Source organism: Athene noctua, chromosome 4, assembly GCF_965140245.1.
Source record: "Athene noctua chromosome 4, bAthNoc1.hap1.1, whole genome shotgun sequence".
Taxonomy (NCBI): Eukaryota; Metazoa; Chordata; class Aves; order Strigiformes; family Strigidae; genus Athene; species Athene noctua.
The window spans coordinates 32,131,116-32,152,730 of record NC_134040.1 but is presented as its reverse complement, the minus strand read 5'-3'; the positions used below and the strand labels follow the sequence as shown (position 1 = coordinate 32,152,730).

At 42.6% G+C, this 21,615-nt stretch overlaps 1 protein-coding gene across 8 annotated transcripts in view; it reads right to left on the bottom strand.

Annotated features, from left to right (window-relative positions):
* Positions 1-21,615, bottom strand: part of TRMT9B (tRNA methyltransferase 9B (putative)) — a 141,868-nt gene that overhangs the window by 30,373 nt on the left and 89,880 nt on the right. For 5 of the 8 annotated variants that reach the window (XM_074904869.1, XM_074904872.1, XM_074904874.1 and 2 more), the window contains one exon: positions 5,095-5,230. The exons of the other annotated variants lie outside the window; for them this stretch is intronic. The gene's annotated coding sequence lies outside the window, so the exon portion shown is untranslated. The remainder of the gene's footprint in view (positions 1-5,094; positions 5,231-21,615) is intronic. 8 annotated transcript variants of the gene reach the window in all.

Here is a 21,615-nt window from a genome sequence, read left to right as displayed (position 1 = left end):
CATCCAGAACCTCAGGGAACTGGCTGTGTTTGAGATGATCTATGGTGATCTGAATAATGAACAGTCACTCATGGACCCAGATCAGGCCCCCTGCACACACCTGATGTGGCGAAAGTTCCTGAAGAACGCACCAGAAGCGCACTCAAAAGCATTGGCAATAGTGTCCTGGTGGACAGACACACAGACTCTAACAGTGGATAGAGTGGTTGGCAAGCTCTGGCAATATGAGGGAAAACTCCCGTCATCTCACCATTCCCTGGTCTCAGCTGTGGAGGAACTGTCTCAGAGGCTCCAGAAAGTGGAAGAGGACATGTCCTACGTTCCACCTACACGGGCTAATGTCTCAGCCATTAGAAGTAAACGTTTCCCCACCCAAGAGAAAGGCAGCAGAAGGTACACACCACGAGGCACCCTGTGGTTTTTCCTCCGCGACCATGGAGAAAACATGAGGAGGTGGGATGGACAGCCCACTGCTGCCCTAGCTGCACGAGTAGAGCAGCTGAAAGGGAAGACCATCACAAAAGGGGAGTGCTCCAAGAGGAGCGCAGCTCCAGTGTACAGTCAGAAATCCCCCAGACAGAACAGAATGGTGAACGTTATGTCTGACCCTCTTGAGGGGACCAGTAAATCATTCTTGCAAGAAGTGAGTGATGATGAGCAGGATTAGAGGGGCCCTGCCTCCAGCCAGGTGGAGGAAAGGGATAATCGGATTTACTGGACAGTGTGGATCCGATGGCATGGCACGTCGGACCCACAAGAGTATAAGGCTTTGGTGGACACTGGCGCTCAGTGCACCCTGATGCCATCGAGCTACAGTGGGGTTGAATCTATTTGCATCTCTGGAGTGACAGGGGGATCCCAGCAGCTGACCCTACTGGAAGCTGAAGTGAGCCTGACTGGGAGGGACTGGCATAAGCACCCCATTGTGACTGGCCCAGATGCCCCGTGCATCCTGGGCATAGACTACCTCAGGAGAGGGAACTTCAAAGACCCAAAAGGGTACCGGTGGGCTTTTGGTGCAGCTGCCCTGGAGGAGGTTGAACAGTTGTCCACCTTACCCGGCCTCTCAGAGGATCCCTCAGTGGTGGGGCGGCTTAAGGTTGAGGAGCAGCGAGTGCCAATTGCTACCAGGACGGTGCACCAGCGGCAGTACCGCACCAACCGAGATTCCCTGGTCCTCATCCATCAGCTGATCCGCCAACTAGAAAGCCAGAAGGTGACCAGCAAAACTCACTCACCCTTCAACAGCCCTATATGGCCAGTGAGAAAGCCTAATGGCGAATGGAGGCTAACTGTGGACTACCGTGGTCTGAATGAAGTTACGCCAGCGATGAGTGCTGCAGTGCCGGACATGCTAGAGCTCCAGTATGAACTGGAGTCGAAGGCAGCCAAGTGGTACGCCACAATTGACATTGCTAACGCGTTCTTCTCCATTCCGATAGCACCAGAGTGCAGGCCACAGTTTGCGTTCACTTGGAGAGGCATCCAGTACACCTGGAATCGATTGCCCCAGGGGTGGAACCACAGTTCCACCATTTGCCATGGACTGGTCCATACTGCACTGGAGAAAGGTGGGGCCCCAGAACACCTGCAGTATATTGATGACATCATTGTATGGGGGAACACAGCCGAGGAAGTCTTTGAGAAAGGGAGGAAAATCATTGAGATCCTCCTGAAGGCCGGCTTTGCCATTAAGCAAAAGAAAGTTAAGGGGCCTGCAAGGGAAATTCAATTCCTAGCAATAAAATGGCAAGATGGGCGTTGCCACATCCCAGTGGAGGTGATAAACAAGATAACAGCCATGACCCCACCAACCTCTAAGAAGGAGACTCAGTCTTTTCTGGGCGCTGTGGGGTTCTGGAGGATGCACATCCCGAACTACAGCCTGATTGTGAGCCCTCTCTACCATGTAACTCGCAAGAAGAACGATTTTGAATGGGGCCCTGAGCAACAACAATCCTTTGAACAGATTAAACAGGAGATTGCCCAAGCAGTAGCCCTTGGGCCAGTCCGGGAAGGGCAGGAGGTTAAGAACATGCTCTACACCGCAGCCGGGGAAAATGGCCCTACCTGGAGCGTCTGGCAGAGAGCACCTGGGGAAACCCGAGGCCGACCTCTAGGCTTTTGGAGTCGGGGATACAAAGGTTCCGAAGCTAATTATACAACAACTAAGAAGGAGATACTGGCAGCGTACGAAGGAGTTCGGGCTGCCTCAGAAGTGGTCGGCACTGAAACACAGCTCCTCCTGGCACCCTGACTGCCGGTGCTGGGGTGGATGTTCAAAGGAAAGGCCTCCTCCACGCATCATGCAACCGATGCCACGTGGAGTAAATGGGTTGCGTTGATAACACAACGGGCTCGAATAGGGAACCCCAGCCGCCCAGGAATACTAGAGGTTATTACGAACTGGCCAGAGAGCAAAGATTCCGGGATGTCACCGGAACAGGAGGTGACACGTGCTAAGGAGGCCCCACCATATAACGAGCTGCCGGATGAGGAGAAGCGATATGCCCTGTTCACTGATGGGTCTTGTCGCATTGTAGGAAAACATCGATGGTGGAAGGCTGCTGAATGGAGTCCCACACGACGGGTCACTGAAGCTGCTGAGGGACAGGGTGAATCGAGCCAGTTTGCAGAGGTGAAAGCCGTTCAGCTGGCTTTGGATATTGCTGAGCGGGAAAAGTGGCCGAGGCTCTACCTCTACACCGACTCGTGGGCAGTGGCGAATACCCTGTGGACATGGCTGCAGCAATGGAAGCAGAACAACTGGCAACGTAAGGGTAAGACCATCTGGGCTGCTGAAGTGTGGCCGGACATTGCAGCCCGTGTGGAAAACCTCGTTGTGAAGGTGCGCCATGTGGATGCCCATGTACCCAAGAGTCGGGCCACTGATGAACATCGACACAACCAGCAGGCAGACCAAGCTGCTAAGATTAGAGTGGCTCAGGTGGACTTGGACTGGCAGCGCAAAGGTGAACTGTTCATAGCCCGGTGGGCCCACGAGACCTCAGGCCACCAAGGTAGGGATGCAACATACAGGTGGGCTCGAGATCGAGGGGTGGACCTTACTATTGACACCATTGCAGAGATCATCCATGGGCGTGAGACATGTGCCACAATGAAACATGCCAAGCGGGTGAAGCCCCAGAGAAATGGAGAGCGATGGCTGAAATATAGATATGGAGAGGGCTGGCAGATCGACTACATCACACTGCCACAGACCCGCCACAGGAAGCGCCACGTGCTCACAATGGTGGAAGTAACCACTGGATGGTTGGAAGCTTACCCAGCACCCCACGCCACCGCCCAAAACACCATCCTGGGCCTTGAAACCCAAGTCCTGTGGCGACACGGCACCCCAGAGAGAATTGAGTCAGACAACGGGACCCACTTGCAAAACAACCTCATAAATGCCTGGGCAGAAGAACATGGCATCGAGTGGGTCTACCATATCCCCTACCACGCACCAGCCTCTGGAAAAATCGAGCGCTACAATGGACTGTTAAAAACCACATTGAAAGCATTGGGAGGTGGGACCTTCAAAGACTGGGACATGCATCTAGCAAAGGCCATCTGCCTAGTCAACACAAAAGGATCTGCCAGTCGAGCTGGCCCAGCTCAGTCGAAACCTCCACGTGCTGTAGATGGGGATAAAGTCCCTGTGGTGCGCATGAGGAATATATTGGGGAAAATGGTCTGGTTTAGCCCTGCAGTAGGCAAAGGTAAAGACAAACCCATCCACAGGATTGCTTTTGCCCAAGGACCTGGGTGCACCTGGTGGGTGATGCAGGACAATGGAGAGGTCCGATGCGTACCACAGGGGGACTTGATTCTGGGTGAGAACATGCCTTAAATTATGCTGTGCCTGTGTAAATTATTACTTTGTTATTGTTAACCGCTAAATGGCAGCTGGACATGACGCAGATGGTATAGAATAAAGGGGTGGATTATGTCCTGGTTTAGCCAAGATAGAGTCAAGGTTTTTTTTCCTCCAGCAGAGAGAGACGGGGAAGGGATCTCCAGCCGGGTTATTCATACCATGCTGACATCAGGTCCAGGGGCGGAGCCTTTTCACTTTCGCTTCTGGTTTTTGGGATTGCTTACACGCGGCGGGTTTGCTCCTTGACCACCTAGCGGTATTTCTCTGTATATCTTTTATCTCGTTCACTGTTATTGCTGTTCATTGTTATTATCATTGTTACTGTTGTTGTTCAGATTGTTCTATCACTCTGTTGTATTAAATTCCTTGTTATTTTAGCCCGGGTCTGTGCCTAACTTCCAGCCTGACCGGCCGCGGGTGGGGGAGGGGCAACGGCAATGTGCTCTCTGATCCCGGCAGGAGCTAAACTTGCACAGGGAAGTAGAAGAACAGACTGTATATCGTGTTCTACCCAAAACCTTCTCTCCTAAATCCCTGTCCCTCCTGCCTTGTGCCTCCTCCCCAGCCCACAGAATTGCAGGTGTGCAGGTGTATGAAAGCACCACTAGGCTGTGCTCTGGATAGGAATTAAGTCAATTATTAGGTCCTGGGAATCTTACTCTCTTTCCATACCTGAAACTTTTTGATATGCTGTCCAGGAAGGAGAAAAATCTTCGGGAAAACCCTGAGAAGCTGCTGTACTGCTATTCCTATTCTAGGCAGAAAGGAACATGGCCTCACTCAGATATTTCTCTTTTTCAATCCAGGCAATAGTCCCCTTACAGCCATCCCTCCCAAGAAGCACCATGCTGAACAGGGGGGTTCACTGCAGTCGCAAGGGCAGCAAGTACTGAGTTGCTATCCTGCTGGCTACAGCTTTCTCAGGTGGTGGTTTTAGTACTGGGAAAGGGAGTTAACTGGACTTTGAAGGGAGTTGCCTGTAATTTCCATCTGGGTCTTTACCAGTGGTTTCCACTTGTTGACAACCCTTTTTTCTCTTTTTAGAACAAATTTTCTGAATTTCACTTCTCATCTTGAAAATGCACTTTCTTTAGTTTACTAAAGCTATAGGTTCACTTGTGTCTCTGAAGTGAAATCCTAATACCGGTAAGACCACCCAAAATGAATAACAGAACTTTAAAAGACTTTGAAATGGTCAACCATTTTAGACTTACCCACTTTCTGAGGACTTTCAGATTTCTCATCTGGAAGCAAACTGTTGTTATACTCAACGTCACTGGTGGGGAGGAGAAGTTAACATGTTTCTCTGTTGATGTCATTTGGAGCTTTTAGGCCTTCAGAGAGTGACCCCTGGCAGGAAAAGCACCTGACATGAGCAGTAGAAAGATGTGGTTAAAACGTAGCCCCCCAAAAATCTTAAACCAAAAGGATGTGTAAAATGTTCTTCTTGAGCACTAGTAGACTTTGAGGTAGCATCTTCATGTTTTGACAGGAACTGCAACAAAGATCTGAAGGGACATATCTGATCTGTATCAGAGAGGGACAGAAGTTAGAGGGCTGAGATATGCTACAATTCATTCAGACGAATTAATTAAACAGGCCATGGCACCCCTACTCCCTGGCCAAGATGCTGAGTGTTATTACATGGGACAGGGAGCAGGGAACTGCCTTTCAGGAAAAATCCCCAAGCCTGTGCTGTCTTTTGAGCCAAGCTCAGGAATTATGTGGTAGAATCCTAAGTGTCATTTACCAAAATATTGCAGGAAGCATGCAAATAGCTAAAGAGTTTGGACCATCAGAGCACAGTGGTTGAGCCCAAACCCCTCTTTTTTTTTAAACCTTGACAGTATAGATGTACACCTTGGTCCTGTTTACCTGAAAAGAATCCTATGGCTTGCTATCATGGGCAGTGGCTTCTCTGATATGGCTTCAGCTCAGGCATGCCCACCCCTCACAATCAAAAGCTACATAAGACAGGTTTTTCTTTCCAGGTCCCATGGATGCCACTGAGGCAAGATACAAGCTCTGAAAGCTGCTCACTCACGGAAAGCAATGAGTTAGTTGAAAACCAGGAGGAGGAAATGGAGGAGGATTAAAGCTATTGCTATGTGCCTAAAAGAACAGCATCTTGAGAAGAATGTTCCCACTCTCCTGTTTTCTACAGATAGAAAACATGTTTCTGCTTGTATAGCATTATGATCATGTATCATTCACGATCCTTACAGCTATCTCATAACTACCTTCATACTGCAATGCAGTCTTTATCTTCTCTGCATATGCTTACACAGTAAGTTGTTTTGCTTCTACTAGTTTAGCCACTACCAATCACACTTGTCACATAGCTGTGCACTAGTTCTGCATTCACAGTGCAGATTTTTAGAGCTTTATATGCACATCCCTGCACTTAGACTTGGACAACATACACAATTCCCCCTAAATCAGACAAATGAATGCTGCTGAGCCATCTGTTTGAAGATATGTTTAGTTATATAACCTGAGTTACAAGTATTTCCTCACAGAAGAAGATATCTCAGGTTAGGTGGCTACAGAGAGAGGCCTGTGCACCTGAAATATCCCCATAAGACTGGGAAATACAATGCAGAAACTGTATAAGACCCTTCTGAAGCCTAACAGGATCGCCTACGTCATCACAAATGGCACTGAAGTCTATACTTCAACCACTGAACTGAGCCCCAGTATCTTTATTTGAGTGAATATCTAAAATCCCTTTAGTCAATATGAGATCTACTCAGACCTATTCAGCTGGAGTTCAGAGAGCAGATCAGGTGGCAAAATAGAGAGATGTTTGGATTTATGAGTCCTAATCTTTCCAAAAATTGTGTTCTTTTTGGCTGATTCAGAGTAAGAATCACAAGACCAGACTCTGTCCCCAAATTTGCACATGCTACTAATGTGGTGCCCATTGAGATTCTTACATTGCTTTAATAAAGGCATACAGGCAGCCCAACTAGAAATTTGACTTGCTTTTGTCAGTGTACTACATACAGATAACTTTACATAGTTGTGGAAGCATGTAATTTGTTGGGGTTTAATACAATTTTAGACATCTTTACTTCAGCATTAGTAGTTCACTTGTATTACTTCATGGTTTGCTTTATACCATATGTATACGTAGACCATATTGTAATAGAAACAAATATTCATTAGAAATTTTCAGTGCTCCTCTCCAAGAATCACGATATTTTGCCTAGTTTATGTTTGGTATTGTTACAAATGAAATGTTTTTGCCTTGTATATGTCTCACTTTTTCATTTCACTGTATTCTTCTGTTCTAAACACTCTCATCTAAGCACTCATCATCTAAGCATCAGAATCATTTTTCTGTGTGTAGTATGTGAGTAGTATGAAGGGTGTAGCGTCAGTCAGCAGTCCCATGATTCTGCCTTGTCTATTTAGCATATCTGAGGCTGGAGATGAGTTTAGTTGACATCCCAGCCCAAAAGGTGGACTACCCTAGCACACAGCAGCTGAATTCAGCACTGTGGCAGGAAGGTATGGTGTGTCGCATCTTTTAAGCATACCCTAAATCCTCTAAAACCTTTCCATGAGCATCGATGAGTGTAGATGAGCTTACTCAGGAGTCTTGTAAGAAAGTGATTCTCTCACGGAGAAAGATGATGTGCACAAACATTTCCAGAACTTGTGCTGGTGTGGATTCAGGACATACAGTTGTCAAAGGATCCCCCTAAGGTGGATGCAAGTTGTACATTCTGCTATGTACCGGCCCAGGTCATAAATGACTGACTGGTCCCAATGAAGTCAGCACATATTTCTGAGGTGACTGTAGACAAAGAAAAAGAAATAGGTTCCTACGTTACACCTCCAAGCCCCAGAAGTTTCGTTTTATTTCTGTTTTACTTCTGAGGTTTTTCAAGGCTTTGCAGAGAAAATGGTATTTCAGCAATGGTTATCTCTTTCACAGAATCACAGAATCATCTAGGTTGGAAAAGACCTTGAAAATCATCTAGTCCAACCATTAACTTAACATTGACAGTTCCCAACTACACCATATCCCTCAGAGCTATGTCAACCCAACTCTTAAACATCTCCAGGGATGGGGACTCCACCACCTCCCTGGGCAGCCCATTCCAACACCTAACAACCCCTTCTGTAAAAAAATGCTTCCTAATATCCAGTCTAAACCTTCCCTGGCACAACTTGAGGCCATTCCTTCTTGTCCTGTTGTTTGTTCCTTGGTTAAAGAGGCTCATCCCCAGCTCTCTGAAACCTCCTTTCAGGCAGCTGTAGAGGGCGATGAGGTCTCCCCTCAGCCTCCTCTTCTCCAGACTAAACACCCCCAGTTCCCTCAGCCACTCCCCGTATGACCTGTGCTCCAGACCCTGCACCAGCTTTGTTGCCCTTCTCTGGACACGCTCGAGTCATTCAATGTCCTTTTTGTAGTGAGGGGCCCAAAACTGAACACAGGAACCTCACCAGTGCCGAGTACAGGGGTAAGATCCTTTCCCTGTCCCTGCTGGCCACACTATTGCTGACACAAGCCAGGATGCCATTGGCCTTCTTGGCCACCCGGGCACACTGCTGGCTCCTGTTCAGCCGGCTGTCCGTCAACATCCCCAGGTCCCTCTCTGACTGGCAGCTCTCCAGCCACTCCTCCCCAAGCCTGTAGCGCTGCTGGGGGTTGTTGTGGCCCAAGGGCAGCCCCCGGCATTTGGCCTTATTGAAACTCCTACAGTTGGCCTCAGCCCATCGCTCCAACCTGTCCAGGTCTCTCTGCAGAGCTGACAGTCCAGACTCCCATATGGATAGCAGAGAAAAAGACAGACAGACAGCTCCACAAGGCAGTTTGTCCCACTCTTAAAAAGGTGGGTTGACTTGTCTTCCTGGGGTGCCTCATACTGTCTGCTAAAAGGCTAATTCAACAAACTAAATTGGAGCACATACTTAATGTTTAGATTACTATGGCCAAGTAAGAGGAATATAGCCCCAACAAAATGATGTGATTTGACTAAAAGTGATGATTAAGGGCAGGACTACTGTTTTATAGTTCTGAAACCAGAAAGATAGCAAAGAGTAAATGCAGGATCATATTTTACTATCACCACTCACATTCAGTAGTGCTTCCTAGTGAGTAAGTTGTTACTGGCTATTAATCCAAACCTGGATAAAGAAATTTAGCTTAATTTAAGAAAAATCAGGCTGTTTGAGAGTTAACATACACTACTGACATATTCTGTCAGGGAGAGAACAAAGTGTTTATCCAAGGACCAAATTTTGACTTTTTGTCAATGAGAGTTGGCTACATAAATCATCTGATGATCTGGACACCAGTTCCAAGTCTCCCTTGCTGTGTATACTGCTATATACTTGCCTGATTACAAGCCTGAAGAAGTGCTTCAGATAGGTCAGATATTTAAATTCTAAATCTAATGTTCATATGAATTTTTAACATCCCATGAAAACCTGTAGTTCATAGATCATTTACAACAAGGCACGAAGGCACTCTTTGCCACCTCTGACTGATTCATCCCTTAGATCAACAAAAATCCTTTCAGAACTTTGAGATAAGCTAAAATATGTGCCTTTGTAAAACATGCCAGAAGAGCTGGCTCTGCTCTGTAAAAAAAACTTACACAGACTTCCAGCCAAGAAAGAAGGAGAAGTGGTACAAATATACTCCTTAGGAAGGACCCTCTCAAAAAAGAAAATCTAACAACCATAAAGACTAGACAGAGGAGGTTATTTTCCTTGACCATATGAAGGATGCTGCTGCCTGAACTAAAGAATTGTCTTTGCCATCGTTATTGTTGATGTGGCAAGTTTAGCCTATTCATTTGTTGGAAAGGAAAAAAATGTGACCAACAAATTTTTCTCTTTGTGAAGAACAGAAACTTGGGGAAATATCACATTCTTTGGTCATTATTGTTCAAAGAAGTTTAATCAGAAAGATGTCGCCTACAAAGCTATCTGCAGATGCATGAGTAATTTCATTGTAGACAGCTATGTTTACTAAGCATAAAGGCATCAGTGACAAAGAAAGAAGAGAAGCAGTGTGTGAGTTTTCTCATCTTCTAGTGAATTCCCACATTTCTCTAGGAGTTTTCAGCGACTCTTCTGGAAAGAGCAGCAACTTCAGTTGTAGCTGCAGATAAAAATGCCTGTGTTTAGGGTCTGACTGAACAGTTCTATTATAACTTCCCCCGCCTCTGGTGGTTTCTGAGGGACAATCTCTTGTTCTACAGTCTCAGGCTGCTTTTTTCAACCCTTGCTTCCTACCATAAATGTACAAGGTTGCATATTCAGGAATGGCCATTGCTCCTGGGATCCAAGTCATTTGGTTTTGCCTTGTCTGCCTGTTGGTACATTTACAAGTCCCTAATGGCTCTGACATTAGTATCTAACCTCTTTGTTCCCCATCTTGAGCAGAATTTCAACACACAGGGCTTCATTCACTTACCAAGGAGATCCACACTCATAGGTAGACCACATTCAACACTTGAGCTAGCTCACTTAAATCCTAGTATAGGTAACCTTGCACTGAACCTCAGGAGACACTATAGACATAGACACAGTTTTCTTTCAGCTCTCTGTGTCAGAGAGGAGCACTGAAAATCAGCTTTACTGAATCCCTGAATATGAAGCTAAATTTGCAAAATAAAGGGATTAGGCTTTTCCAGAAAATCGTCTGTGGGTAGTATGCAGATCTGGAAATCTAACTCCTAGGGAAAGGTAGATTTTTTTGTAAAACCTCAGAACCCGTTATTCATATTTTCCAGAAGCTAGCTGAGGACAAGATTCACGTGCTACCTTCTATGAATGCCATCCTTATGTGCTTAAATCTCACCATATGGATGAGCTTTGGCAGATGCCAAACTGTTAGTGCCATGAGACAGATGAATGTCTGAAAGAGCTGAGCTTTCAACGACGAGCACTACAACACCTACATGTGCCTCAAGGAAGCAACCCCTCTGTATCCTTAGCCAAAGTCCCTTTGTAAAGGAACATTGCCTTCTGTCTTGATTTCACACTGTTCTCTGCCAGAGTATTAGTCTAAATTTCCTGTCTTGCCCCATTATGTAAGCTTCATCTTAAAGCTTACTCTAGCATCTTAGTGACAGATACATCTTTTTATAATTGATATCCAGAAATTAGTTTTACATTTCAGTTTCATTTTATCATTTCTGTAAAAGTATCTGAAAGAGTTAATAAGATTTAAATATTCTAAATAAAATATGAGGCCTTAATTATCGGCTTTATTTTATGCTAGAAATTATGCACCTAATTACAGTGGAAAATTATCTACCAGTGTATCTGAGTCATTCTCCATGATATTATCAAAGTTAGTAACAGCCTTATTGGGACTGTCCAGGGAATAAGAAATGCTAATTATATTGTCTGGCTTTGACTGGTCTGATAGTACTTTACAAAAATAAAAAGCTATTGTATGTAGCCTATTTAAATCTAACATAATTGGGCTGCATGAAGAGAAGTTTAGAAAAAAACTAATGTGGGCTTTGCTATTTAAAGAATCTTGGAGGCTAATTCAAACAAAGAATAATCTTTTAAAAATGTGTGTTTGATTATTTTTTCAAGCTTTTCTGATTGATTTGGCATGCAGGGGAGTAATAAAATTGTAAGCACTGTGACAAAGCTGTCTTGAACAGAAACAGACATTCCTGACAAATCGTTTTGCTTTTTTTTTTTTTTTTTTCTCTTAATGTGCAATAGATTTAAACATAAATATGTAATTCACTGCATAAAAAATGAAAGTCTTTAGACCTTTTTATGAGTCTATCCTGGAATTGATGAGCTAATGGGATTTATTTTTCTTAAACAAAAGAAGATATCTTATCTTACATATCATCTGCCATTCAAGACAATAGTGTCTTTGCCCAGTCTCAGTCAAAGCAGACAGAATTCCTAACCTGACTAATTTTCCTTGATAGCCTACCTGTCGATGGATAAAGCCCAGGTATCAAGAATAACACCAATATGGTTTGCCAGCTTGATCCAATTTTATTAAGTACAGAGCATCTTATATACTATTAGGGCGTGATCACATACAGCTAAACAAGCTGTGATTGGTTCTAAGCTACTGTCCACACAATATAACTCATATTTCATTGGTAAAACGTAAGAAGCACATGCAAGAAGCACGAGCCTATGGACCTCCTATTCAATGTTTCAACTTCACTCCATATCTCTAGTTAAGGAATTTGCTAAACAATAGCTCTCTATGCAGTGGCAAGCCAGAGAGGAACATTGAACAGTAAGTTCTTTACACAGAGGCAGCTAGCAGAGAATTACTCATGTCGGTATCAAGCACCAGGTGGCCGTTATCTTCCAAAAACTTCTCCACAACTCCCCCTTTTTCTTTTTGAACAATCAGGACTTGGCTTGTCACCTTAGTGATGAATCGCTTGATACACGAAACGCTAATACCTATTATAAACATTGCAATCATAATATAAAAGCAAAATCGAATCAATTCCTGCAACAAGCTACCTAACCAAAAGGGAAGATTCCATTTTCCGAAAAGAGTCTGAAGCCAACTATCAAATCCGGAGCGATGTTGCTGAATGTGCTGTATATTCTGTTTCATCAGGCTAAGTGCCTTGTGAATGGATTCAGAATTATCAGACAGATTCATACAACACATTCCATCAAAATCTTCACAACCATGTCCTTGTGCCAATAGTAAGAAATCAATTGCTGCTCTATTTTGTAGCACGGCATGTCTAACACTATCTACATTGGTTAGTAAAGCTGAAATGATCTCTGGGGTTAGATTAAATTGCTTTACACTCCAACAAGCCAATTTTTCTAAGTTAACTAAAGCATTTGCAGAAGCAATACCTGGCGCTAACAAAGAGGCAAAAAATAACTGAGTTCTACTCATTAGCTCCACATTGTCCTTGCAGTTTTCAGTCAGGATTCCTAGAGATCGTGCTTTCCTTCTACCTTGTGTGAGATCATGCTGACTGGGTGCAAAAATGTAAGTTTCCCTATGTAACAAGGTCCTCCAAAGGCATATCCTGGGATGCCTCCCCAGGCTCGATCTCCACAAATCAAAAAATACCCTTTGGGCAACATTTTAGCACTACCATTATTCCATATTCCTTTTTCTGGTTATCGTGAACCTAAAAATACAGAAGGCTCCATGCTTCCACAATAATTACTGAAGAGACGTAAACCAGGCCAGGGAGAAGAAACATCAGTAGCATAGGGTAAACGACTATATGTCAAGCCTGGCTGAAGTCTGTCCGGATTAATGTTTAAGGAGCGTAAATGAGTATCAAATGTTGCAAAGTAAAAACATCCCCATGGCATTCCTCCTGTGTTTTTACTTTCATGAGCCATAAGGGATCCTTTTAATTCTAATTCTTGTATTGGATTCAGGGCACTGATGTTGAGACTGTTGATTATTCATCCTTGAAATAAAGGCCAAGACAGATCATGACATGTTTGTGTACAGTTATAGAGGGCCATGCAATTCCCTATGACATCATGAAAAACATTCTGAGCCTGAGCAAAGTTGAGAATCATACCATCAAAATCCTTAAGGTCAAAATAGGGATATCCAATTAAGCATGTTCTAAAAGGGTCAGTAGCAGAAGCAAGGCTCAAACAAAATGAATCTTGGCCAGTTTGATTCACCATGTAACCCACATATTTGTTCTGACATCAATTTTTGTCAAATCTGATATTACCAATGTTGACATATTTACTAAAATCCACATTAATGTTAACCATATCATGATAGCCTAACAGCGTTTTCTTCTTTTAGTTTTATGTTTCCATGCAAATCTTTCTGCACAATTTGTTTTAGTTTTTTCCCATAATGGGGCAGGCTAAAGATCCAACTGTCTGCCAATCTCCTTCTAAAACAGCATCTCGGATTACTCCAGTCCATCGTCATTGCACAGGATCAAGGTTAGATACTGTAGTATGATAAGATGGAAGTTGTTGTATAGCCAGAGCTGTATTTGTTGTAGCTGCTGGTGGTGGTGGTGGTGGCAGTGGTGGTGCAGAAGGAATTGCAGGGCCTTCATTAGAGAGCCACCAAGTGGCAGACTTTAAAGAGTCCTTTTTTATCTCAGCACTGGGATGCAACTCCTCCAGTTTTTTCATTAGTTGATGTAACAGTTCGTCATTTTCTAGGTCGTCTGCAGCAGGAGCTGCTGGAGGCGTGTCTGTTGGAGGCGTTTTACTGCCAAAGTTATTAGCTGACGATGAGGAAGAGGAGGAAACAGAAACCGGAAGGGATGGATATGCTCGTGGGTGGCAGCTAGATCCACTTTGCTCCGCCTCCTCTTTCTTAACTTCCTCCATCTTAGAAGCAGTCTCTTTCACTTCTGTTTTATTCTCAGCTGGAACCGGAACTGCGCTGCTTGTACCCCCCCCTTCCACACGAGCTATGACTTCTGCTGCAGAAGTAGCAACAGGAGCTGACATACCTCGAACTGGCAACTTAGTAACATCAAGGCCAAAAAATTTTGCCACTCGATGATGTGGGGTGGCTGCTTTGTTCACCTCTGTGTGATCTGATTGTAACGCCTCTATTGCTGCAGCGGCGACCTTCCGCTCAGCTTTCATCTCTTGTAAAGCAGTAATCACTTCCCACCACACCGATCCAAGTTGCTTTGCTTTCTTTCCTGCTTTGCCACCCTTTATGGTAAATTTCCACAGTAAATCTCCTACAGCCCTCCACTCGGACAGATTCAATAACATAGAGGCACTGAGGCAAAGCTGTTTTTCCTGTGCCCATTGCACCAAGTCCTTTAGCTTGGACTGACTCACATCACTACCTCTCTTAGAGAGTATACTTGGTGAGGAGCCTTATCGCTGCTACCACTTCTTGTGCCATAGCAGCTTACCTTCGCAGAGGACAGCCTGCAGAACTGTCTCCTAACTCCAGAAGTGCGTCTATGCGCCGGCTTCTGTGTTTCTCTGCGCCGCTTTTATCCGAAGTTCTTCGCTCACTGCCACGTCTTGGTCCATGTTTTAAGAAGAAGGCTGCCCCTGTTCAGGTGCCATTTTGACGACGGATAAAGCCCGGGTATCAAGAATAACACCAATATGGTTTGCCAGCTTGATCCAATTTTATTAAGTACAGAGCATCTTATATACTATTAGGGCGTGATCACATACAGCTAAACAAGCTGTGATTGGTTCTAAGCTACTGTCCACACAATATAACTCATATTTCATTGGTAAAACGTAAGAAGCACACGCAAGAAGCACGAGCCTATGGACCTCCTATTCAATGTTTCAACTTCACTCCATATCTCTAGTTAAGGAATTTGCTAAACAATAGCTCTCTATGCAGTGGCAAGTCAGAGAGGAACATTGAACAGTAAGTTCTTTACACAGAGGCAGCTAGCAGAGAATTACTCATGTCGGTATCAAGCACCAGGTGGCCGTTATCTTCCAAAAACTTCTCCACACCTACTTGCTGCACACATGGCATTTTTCGCGGGAGAGAAGCAGTGAGGAAGATTTTACTTGCAATATGCTATGGTTTTGCATGTAAGCAATGACCAGGACAGCCTTTTTTTAGACACCCAGAATCTTCTTGATAAGAAGTGTGGCAGTTACTAAATATATGCAGCAGCTGTTTTGGAAGCTAAGGAAAGGGCCGCAACAGACTATACATGAAAAATTGTCTGGAATTGAGACAGAGAGCAAAGACATAAAGAAGGTTATAAATACAGGAGATAATGAGGATGCTGTAGTTAACTGGTGGAAAACTGAACTTTACAGGTAGCTAGATCTCAATATCTATATCATACCTCAGGTATGAGCTACATGTTTCTGTTTCCTGGTAGCTGAGTATCTGCTGGAATCCTGCTAGTCGTGGAGACTACACAGGCTCTTATAAACGTCCAAATTTACATATTATGTTAAATTCTTAGACGAAAATATGTCATAGTAAGAAAGAAAGATGTCAGTTTAGCTGTGGTCTGTGTCATGAAGTTCTTGATAGTATTCCAAATGGTTTTTACTGTATTTCATCCTGGTCTCTGTACACTATTTTAATTTTAAGAAATGCTATGGTTCTCTCATTGTCTGGGACTTACTAACAGGTTCTTATCAAAGTTTTTTATAATATATCTCAGGGATTTATTGAAAGTCCTGAAGAAACTGGCAGTGCTCAAGCTAAGCAGCAGGCAAATACAGAACAGCTACATATTACAGAGCCTCAGTGCTCATCTCATACCTTATCCGCACCTTCTCTAGTTTCCAAAAATATAAGCAAACCCTATGACAATTGTGTCTCAACAACATCTAATGCCATTAAATATCAGTGCCTAAATCTATGAGAAGAAAAGGTCTCCCACACAACCTCTACACAGAAACCAACTTTGCCTTCTCAGACTTAATACATCGTGTTTAAAGGAATACACTTATTCTAAAATATTTTAGTTATAAAAAGCTTTATCTTCTATCCTGTTCCACAATCAATATAACCAGAAAACCCTTTCCCACAGTTGCTGTAGAATTATTGCCTCCTTAATAATCTTTTACTTCCTAACTACATAGGAAATTGCCTGGGTAGCTTCGGGAGTTCAGGATGTAGGAGAGATGTGCATGAGTAACACACAAAGCCAGTGCTGCAGTCACTTGGGCATCACTGCTTTATATTTCCCAGCACACTGACCAGGGCCACAGTACTGCTTCAAGCCTATTCTGTGTATTAACATATCACCATCTAAGCTAAAAAGCAAAGTATACAAAAAATAGATTGTCATCTCCTTTCCCTCTAAGGGTACAGGGATCGCTGCCACTGTGTTCTTGTCCCTCTCAGAGCTTTAGGGTTGTCCCTGTTGAACATTCTGTTGGAAGGTCTACAAGGGCCAGCCCTGAAGTCTAGCTGTTACTCCAGGCTGGAGCCATGTTAGAGCCAAGTTGGAGCCAGGTTCAAAGACATCTGTGTTTCTCTGCACTGCACCTTCCAGTATGCCTGTCTTTGGGAAAATGTTTGACAAGCAGGGAGCCAGCTAGCATCCAGCTGGGCCTCACAACTCAGGCTCTGCTCCAACTCAAAGCATCTGTTCTGCTCCAGATGAGCTGTCCCTCAAAGCAGAACAGCTGTACTCCTGTGACAGTCATCTTAACTAAAGCACTTGCACAGAACACTGCAAGCCAACCCGCCAGTGAGTAACAGAGGCAACTGCAACACATTTCATCCCAACTCCCTATTGTCACATGTTTCTGACATATACATCCTTTAAAAAATAATTGGCCTCAGACTACCTTATGGGATTCAGGTCCCATTTCAGGTTGTGTCTAGACTCACTACACACAAATAGTAGACTCTTGTGGCCTCTCTCAGAAATGTGTATGTACAAAATGTCTGTTTCCTCCCACTGATCCAAGAAAAACCTCTCAGTCAAAGCGAGGGAACTCAGAAATTAAAATGAAATACCGTATCAGGCTTCAGAATGCCTTCATTGAAGAAGTGGGCAGAAGGCAGCAGATTCCTTCCCACTGTCTCTCCAAGATGTCACACTACACTCCTGATAAATATACTGCAGTCCTACAGTATGGACACAAGGCCACATTCAGTGATCAGAGGAAAATATTCTAAAGTCAAAACACATCAGCAAATATTTTGCTGATTTTTGTATTTGAAACCATTAAGAAAGGCATAGAATTAAACTTTGAAAGTTTAGATTTACTCTCTGTTCCTCTTCAAACCCTCTGAAGTCATAACCACCACCACCAGAAAAATAACTACCAACTTTAAATGACTAAAAACGTTCAGAGTCACAATCTTAGCCCTCTAACTGTTCAAGTGAAGCAGCTCATGTGCATGAAGGTATTCATGTGTGTACATTTTGCAGAATCACAGTTTATTGAGTGAAACATCCTAGTGAATACGCATCTCCTGTTAAAATCCCTTTAAGCAGCTGTGTGAATGGCTGATAGCATGATTGGAGGACAATTGCTCCATGAATTATCTTCATTTTTCTGCAAAATATAAATGCTATTACAAGAAGCTAGTAAAAACATTGTGAAAATGAGTCATTAGACCTAGAGTTGCAGGTGATATGCACTGAGAAACATTTACATGTATTTCTAGAGAGTGCATCATGATTACTGCTGCCTTCCTGGGGAAAAAGGTGATTCTTGCAGAGTAATTATAACTACAAGAATCTTAAAGTTGCTGGTTCTTACATTACCATGATTATCCCACATGCGTTTTGAAAACACCCAGTATTCTACTCAGTTATATAAAATTCTCTTTAGATGGCAATCTTTGATTTCAAGGAAGAGGGTTTTTTTTCAAGTCTGTGCTTACAGACATGAAAAATGTTTTGCCTCATGGATCTCCCTTAGCTGTGCTGCTTAATTTCAGGGCTCAATGCTGCTATTATGAACTAAATTGCATATTGTATCTACTTTAATAAAAACAAATAAATCTTCTGGAATGGAAATATTCAAGCACCTCAAAATTATCTAGGGTCTTTGTTCTCAATATACCAACATAGTTCCCTTAGGCCCCCAAATACAGAGAAGAAATAAGGCCTAATGTCTGATATTCCTGTGAGCTGATCTTGCACATGCAGCACCTCTATCCTTACCTATCTCACTGCAAAACAGAGAGGACTGCACTGAGAACAGTGGGGCTAGAATATGACCTTCCACTGCTTCTATTCCATCTGTGAAGTTAATTAAGAATTTATCTTACGATAAAGAAGACTGTAGGCATTTTCCCTTTGTCATAATACCTAATACAATTCACACAAATGTTGCTGTTGCTGATCTGCTGCCACTTTAAAAGACCAGAGCTCCATGATCAAAAAAAGCCGAGGGAGTTATCTACTGCACATCAGTTTCTATATACTACAACTGACACCACATTAATTGTCTTCAGTTGCTCTACTGGCAAAATGATTCCGTTATTTTCACTGATGTACATAAGAATCATCAATAGTCATCCTAAATCCTTGAAACAGTCAAGGCTTCCCTATTTTTATTTTTCATATGTGAAAATATTGATGATATCCATAAATACAGAAATCATCAAGTAGAACCCAGAGTAAAGTATAATTTTTGCAAACAGGTTAAAGAATGAGTTCATTTTCAATAGACTTCCAAGGACACTTCACAGAAAGTTAATGAACAGAATACTTCCAAACACTGCAACCCCTCGCAATAAATGCCAGTTTAAATCAAGGGATCACTCATGCCTATTATAGCTCCTCAGATGGTAGGAAACTAGTGGTTCCATGACCAGGCTGGAATCTGAGGATTGGGACTTTCCCAACAGCTGTCAGGCTTACAACATTTCTCCTCACTCAGCTTACATTTGGGTCAAATTACTCTCAGATTGCACCAATCTTACAGTGAGATCAACAATATTTTTAAATGTGTTTTGAATAACAACACTGGAAATTGTATCAAAAATAAATAAACATTGTAAATTATTTTATTTTGGAAACCTGGCATTATCTGGCAAAAGCAAACTGCATCTTCAGTGCATACAGCACTGTGCACTAAGGCACAGTAAGCAAGTTTCTGTGGAAGTCAAAGACAAGCTTATTTGTCTCTTAAATTTTCTTACCTGTACTTTGCAAAGACTAAATTATTTTACCCAGATAAACTGTGATTGGTACAAGATTGAAGATTAGCAGGAGAAATGGCTTTAAATACATTAATATGAGAAAAAATTACTCATTAATATTATTATTTCTATTTAAAACATCATCCATAGTAGACATACTATGTCATGCTAACAGGTCATTGTATATTATTAATCATCTTGTTTAATATGCAATTTTTATGTCACGTGGCTGTAAAGAAATCACAAGCAATGATAATCTAACATTATTTCATTCTAGTTGAGGAAGACTTGGTTCACTGTTTAAAACATTGTAGCTAGTGAAACTTATTTTCTTCTGACAGGCCAGGATTCAACTAATTATTTACATTAATTTAAATATATTGGATAATACTTGAACAAAATTACCATCAAGTGGAAATTTAAATCCAGACAAGTCAAAGAATGAAAATCTAGCAGATCACAACGAAATAATCCTTTCTACAAGGATTCATTACCATTTTAATGTGAACTTTGGCTGATCAAAAATTCCCGAAACGATAAACTTTATCATTTAAAATAATGAAACACAATATATAATACTAGTTCTTAATGTTCAACAATTTTTTTGGTTCTACAGCAGTTTGTAAGAAGTGAGTGAGAAAAAGAGATGGAACGGGCTCAAAATGACTATGGATGTAACACTCCAAAGGGAAAACCAAATAAAACTAACTCTTAGATGTCTTAAAGTGACTTCAAAGTGAAGAAGGAATTATGCCCTATTAGGTTTATTTAACATTATGAAAATGGTCTAAAATGTACTAAAAAACACAAGGAATACTTGCCTTTGGCATCACAACTACAAAACATGTTCAGCCTGTAAGAACCTAACAGTTGGAAAAATAATGAAGATACAAGAGTGGAAAGGAAGGAGCTGAAAAACTGAGTGGGAGAGGTTTAGCTAATATCCATTTAACATCAGAACATCATGGGTGTTTTGTTACAGCATTGCAAATCCTGGGCTTCCATTCAAGTGTGAAAGTTGATGATAGCTGAGGTAGCCAAGAGACTGTACCAGCAATCTCAGATTAGATTGTTTCAAAAATAGCACAATTTGTAACACCATTTACCATGTGATTTCTTTTTCTCAACTTAAAAGCCCCCTGCCTAAAAAGGGACAAGCTCAATTTCAAACCAAAAGCCTTTGCAAGTTGCCTTTAAGTCTACCATCAACTCTTGTTCTAACATAAGAGTTTCTTGAAAGCTTGACTGCTTCTATTATCTCTCCTGTTGGGATTCTAGAGGACTTTCTGTGAGAGAATGGACATGTGAGCAATCCTGCATGAGAACAAGACTGATAAATGCCTCAGTCAAGCAAGAATGCGATAAGGATGTGACCCTGAATGAGGGGGGACAAACTCGACGAGACAAACAACCCCCGGAAGGGGTTGGGATGGAAGAGGAAGTTACACAAGGCAGGAAGCCTGGCACTTTTTATCCAATCATACGAAGGTTTAAAGCGCAGGCTAAGTTAACTGTCCAATCTTGAGGACTTGTACTGCATGTTACTCATGTGTGCGATAGAACATTATAAAAGGGCTTTCTTAGTTGTAATAAACGGGCTTGATCACATTGGTCGTGTGTGTGCTCAGCTCTCCTGCACTCTCCTAAGTAAATTCTCTCTCTTCAGGAAGAACAAGGACAACAGATGCTTATGTATTCATTGGTGATTTGCCCTTAATTTCATGGTGGAGAGGCTCTGCAGTTGAAGTTAAGGAAATGGGTTTTCATTTGATTGAGAATGTAATGGGTATTAGACTCCTTATGCCTTCTAAAAACCTCCTGGGCTTCCAACTCTTGTATAACACAAAATGTACATTCAGGACCATCCAAGTAATATCATCGATAGGCCCTGTAACATCTAACACTACAACACTCTGGCTGAGGTAAAATCTGTCTAGATCCAAAAGTTGTGATGCTCAGATTTTTAACACCCTGAAGAAATGCCAGATAATAATCACATTGTATTCTCTGTAGGCTGTAGTCCACCTTTGTAACTGGATTTCACACACACCTCACCCCTGCCAGGGATATGGACTAGTTGAAACAGGAAAAAATTCAAGACAGTCCTATGTCCTGTTTTATACAGCAGACAGAATGACATCATTATAATAAATTCATTGCTATCTATACAACTCCATTTATTCTA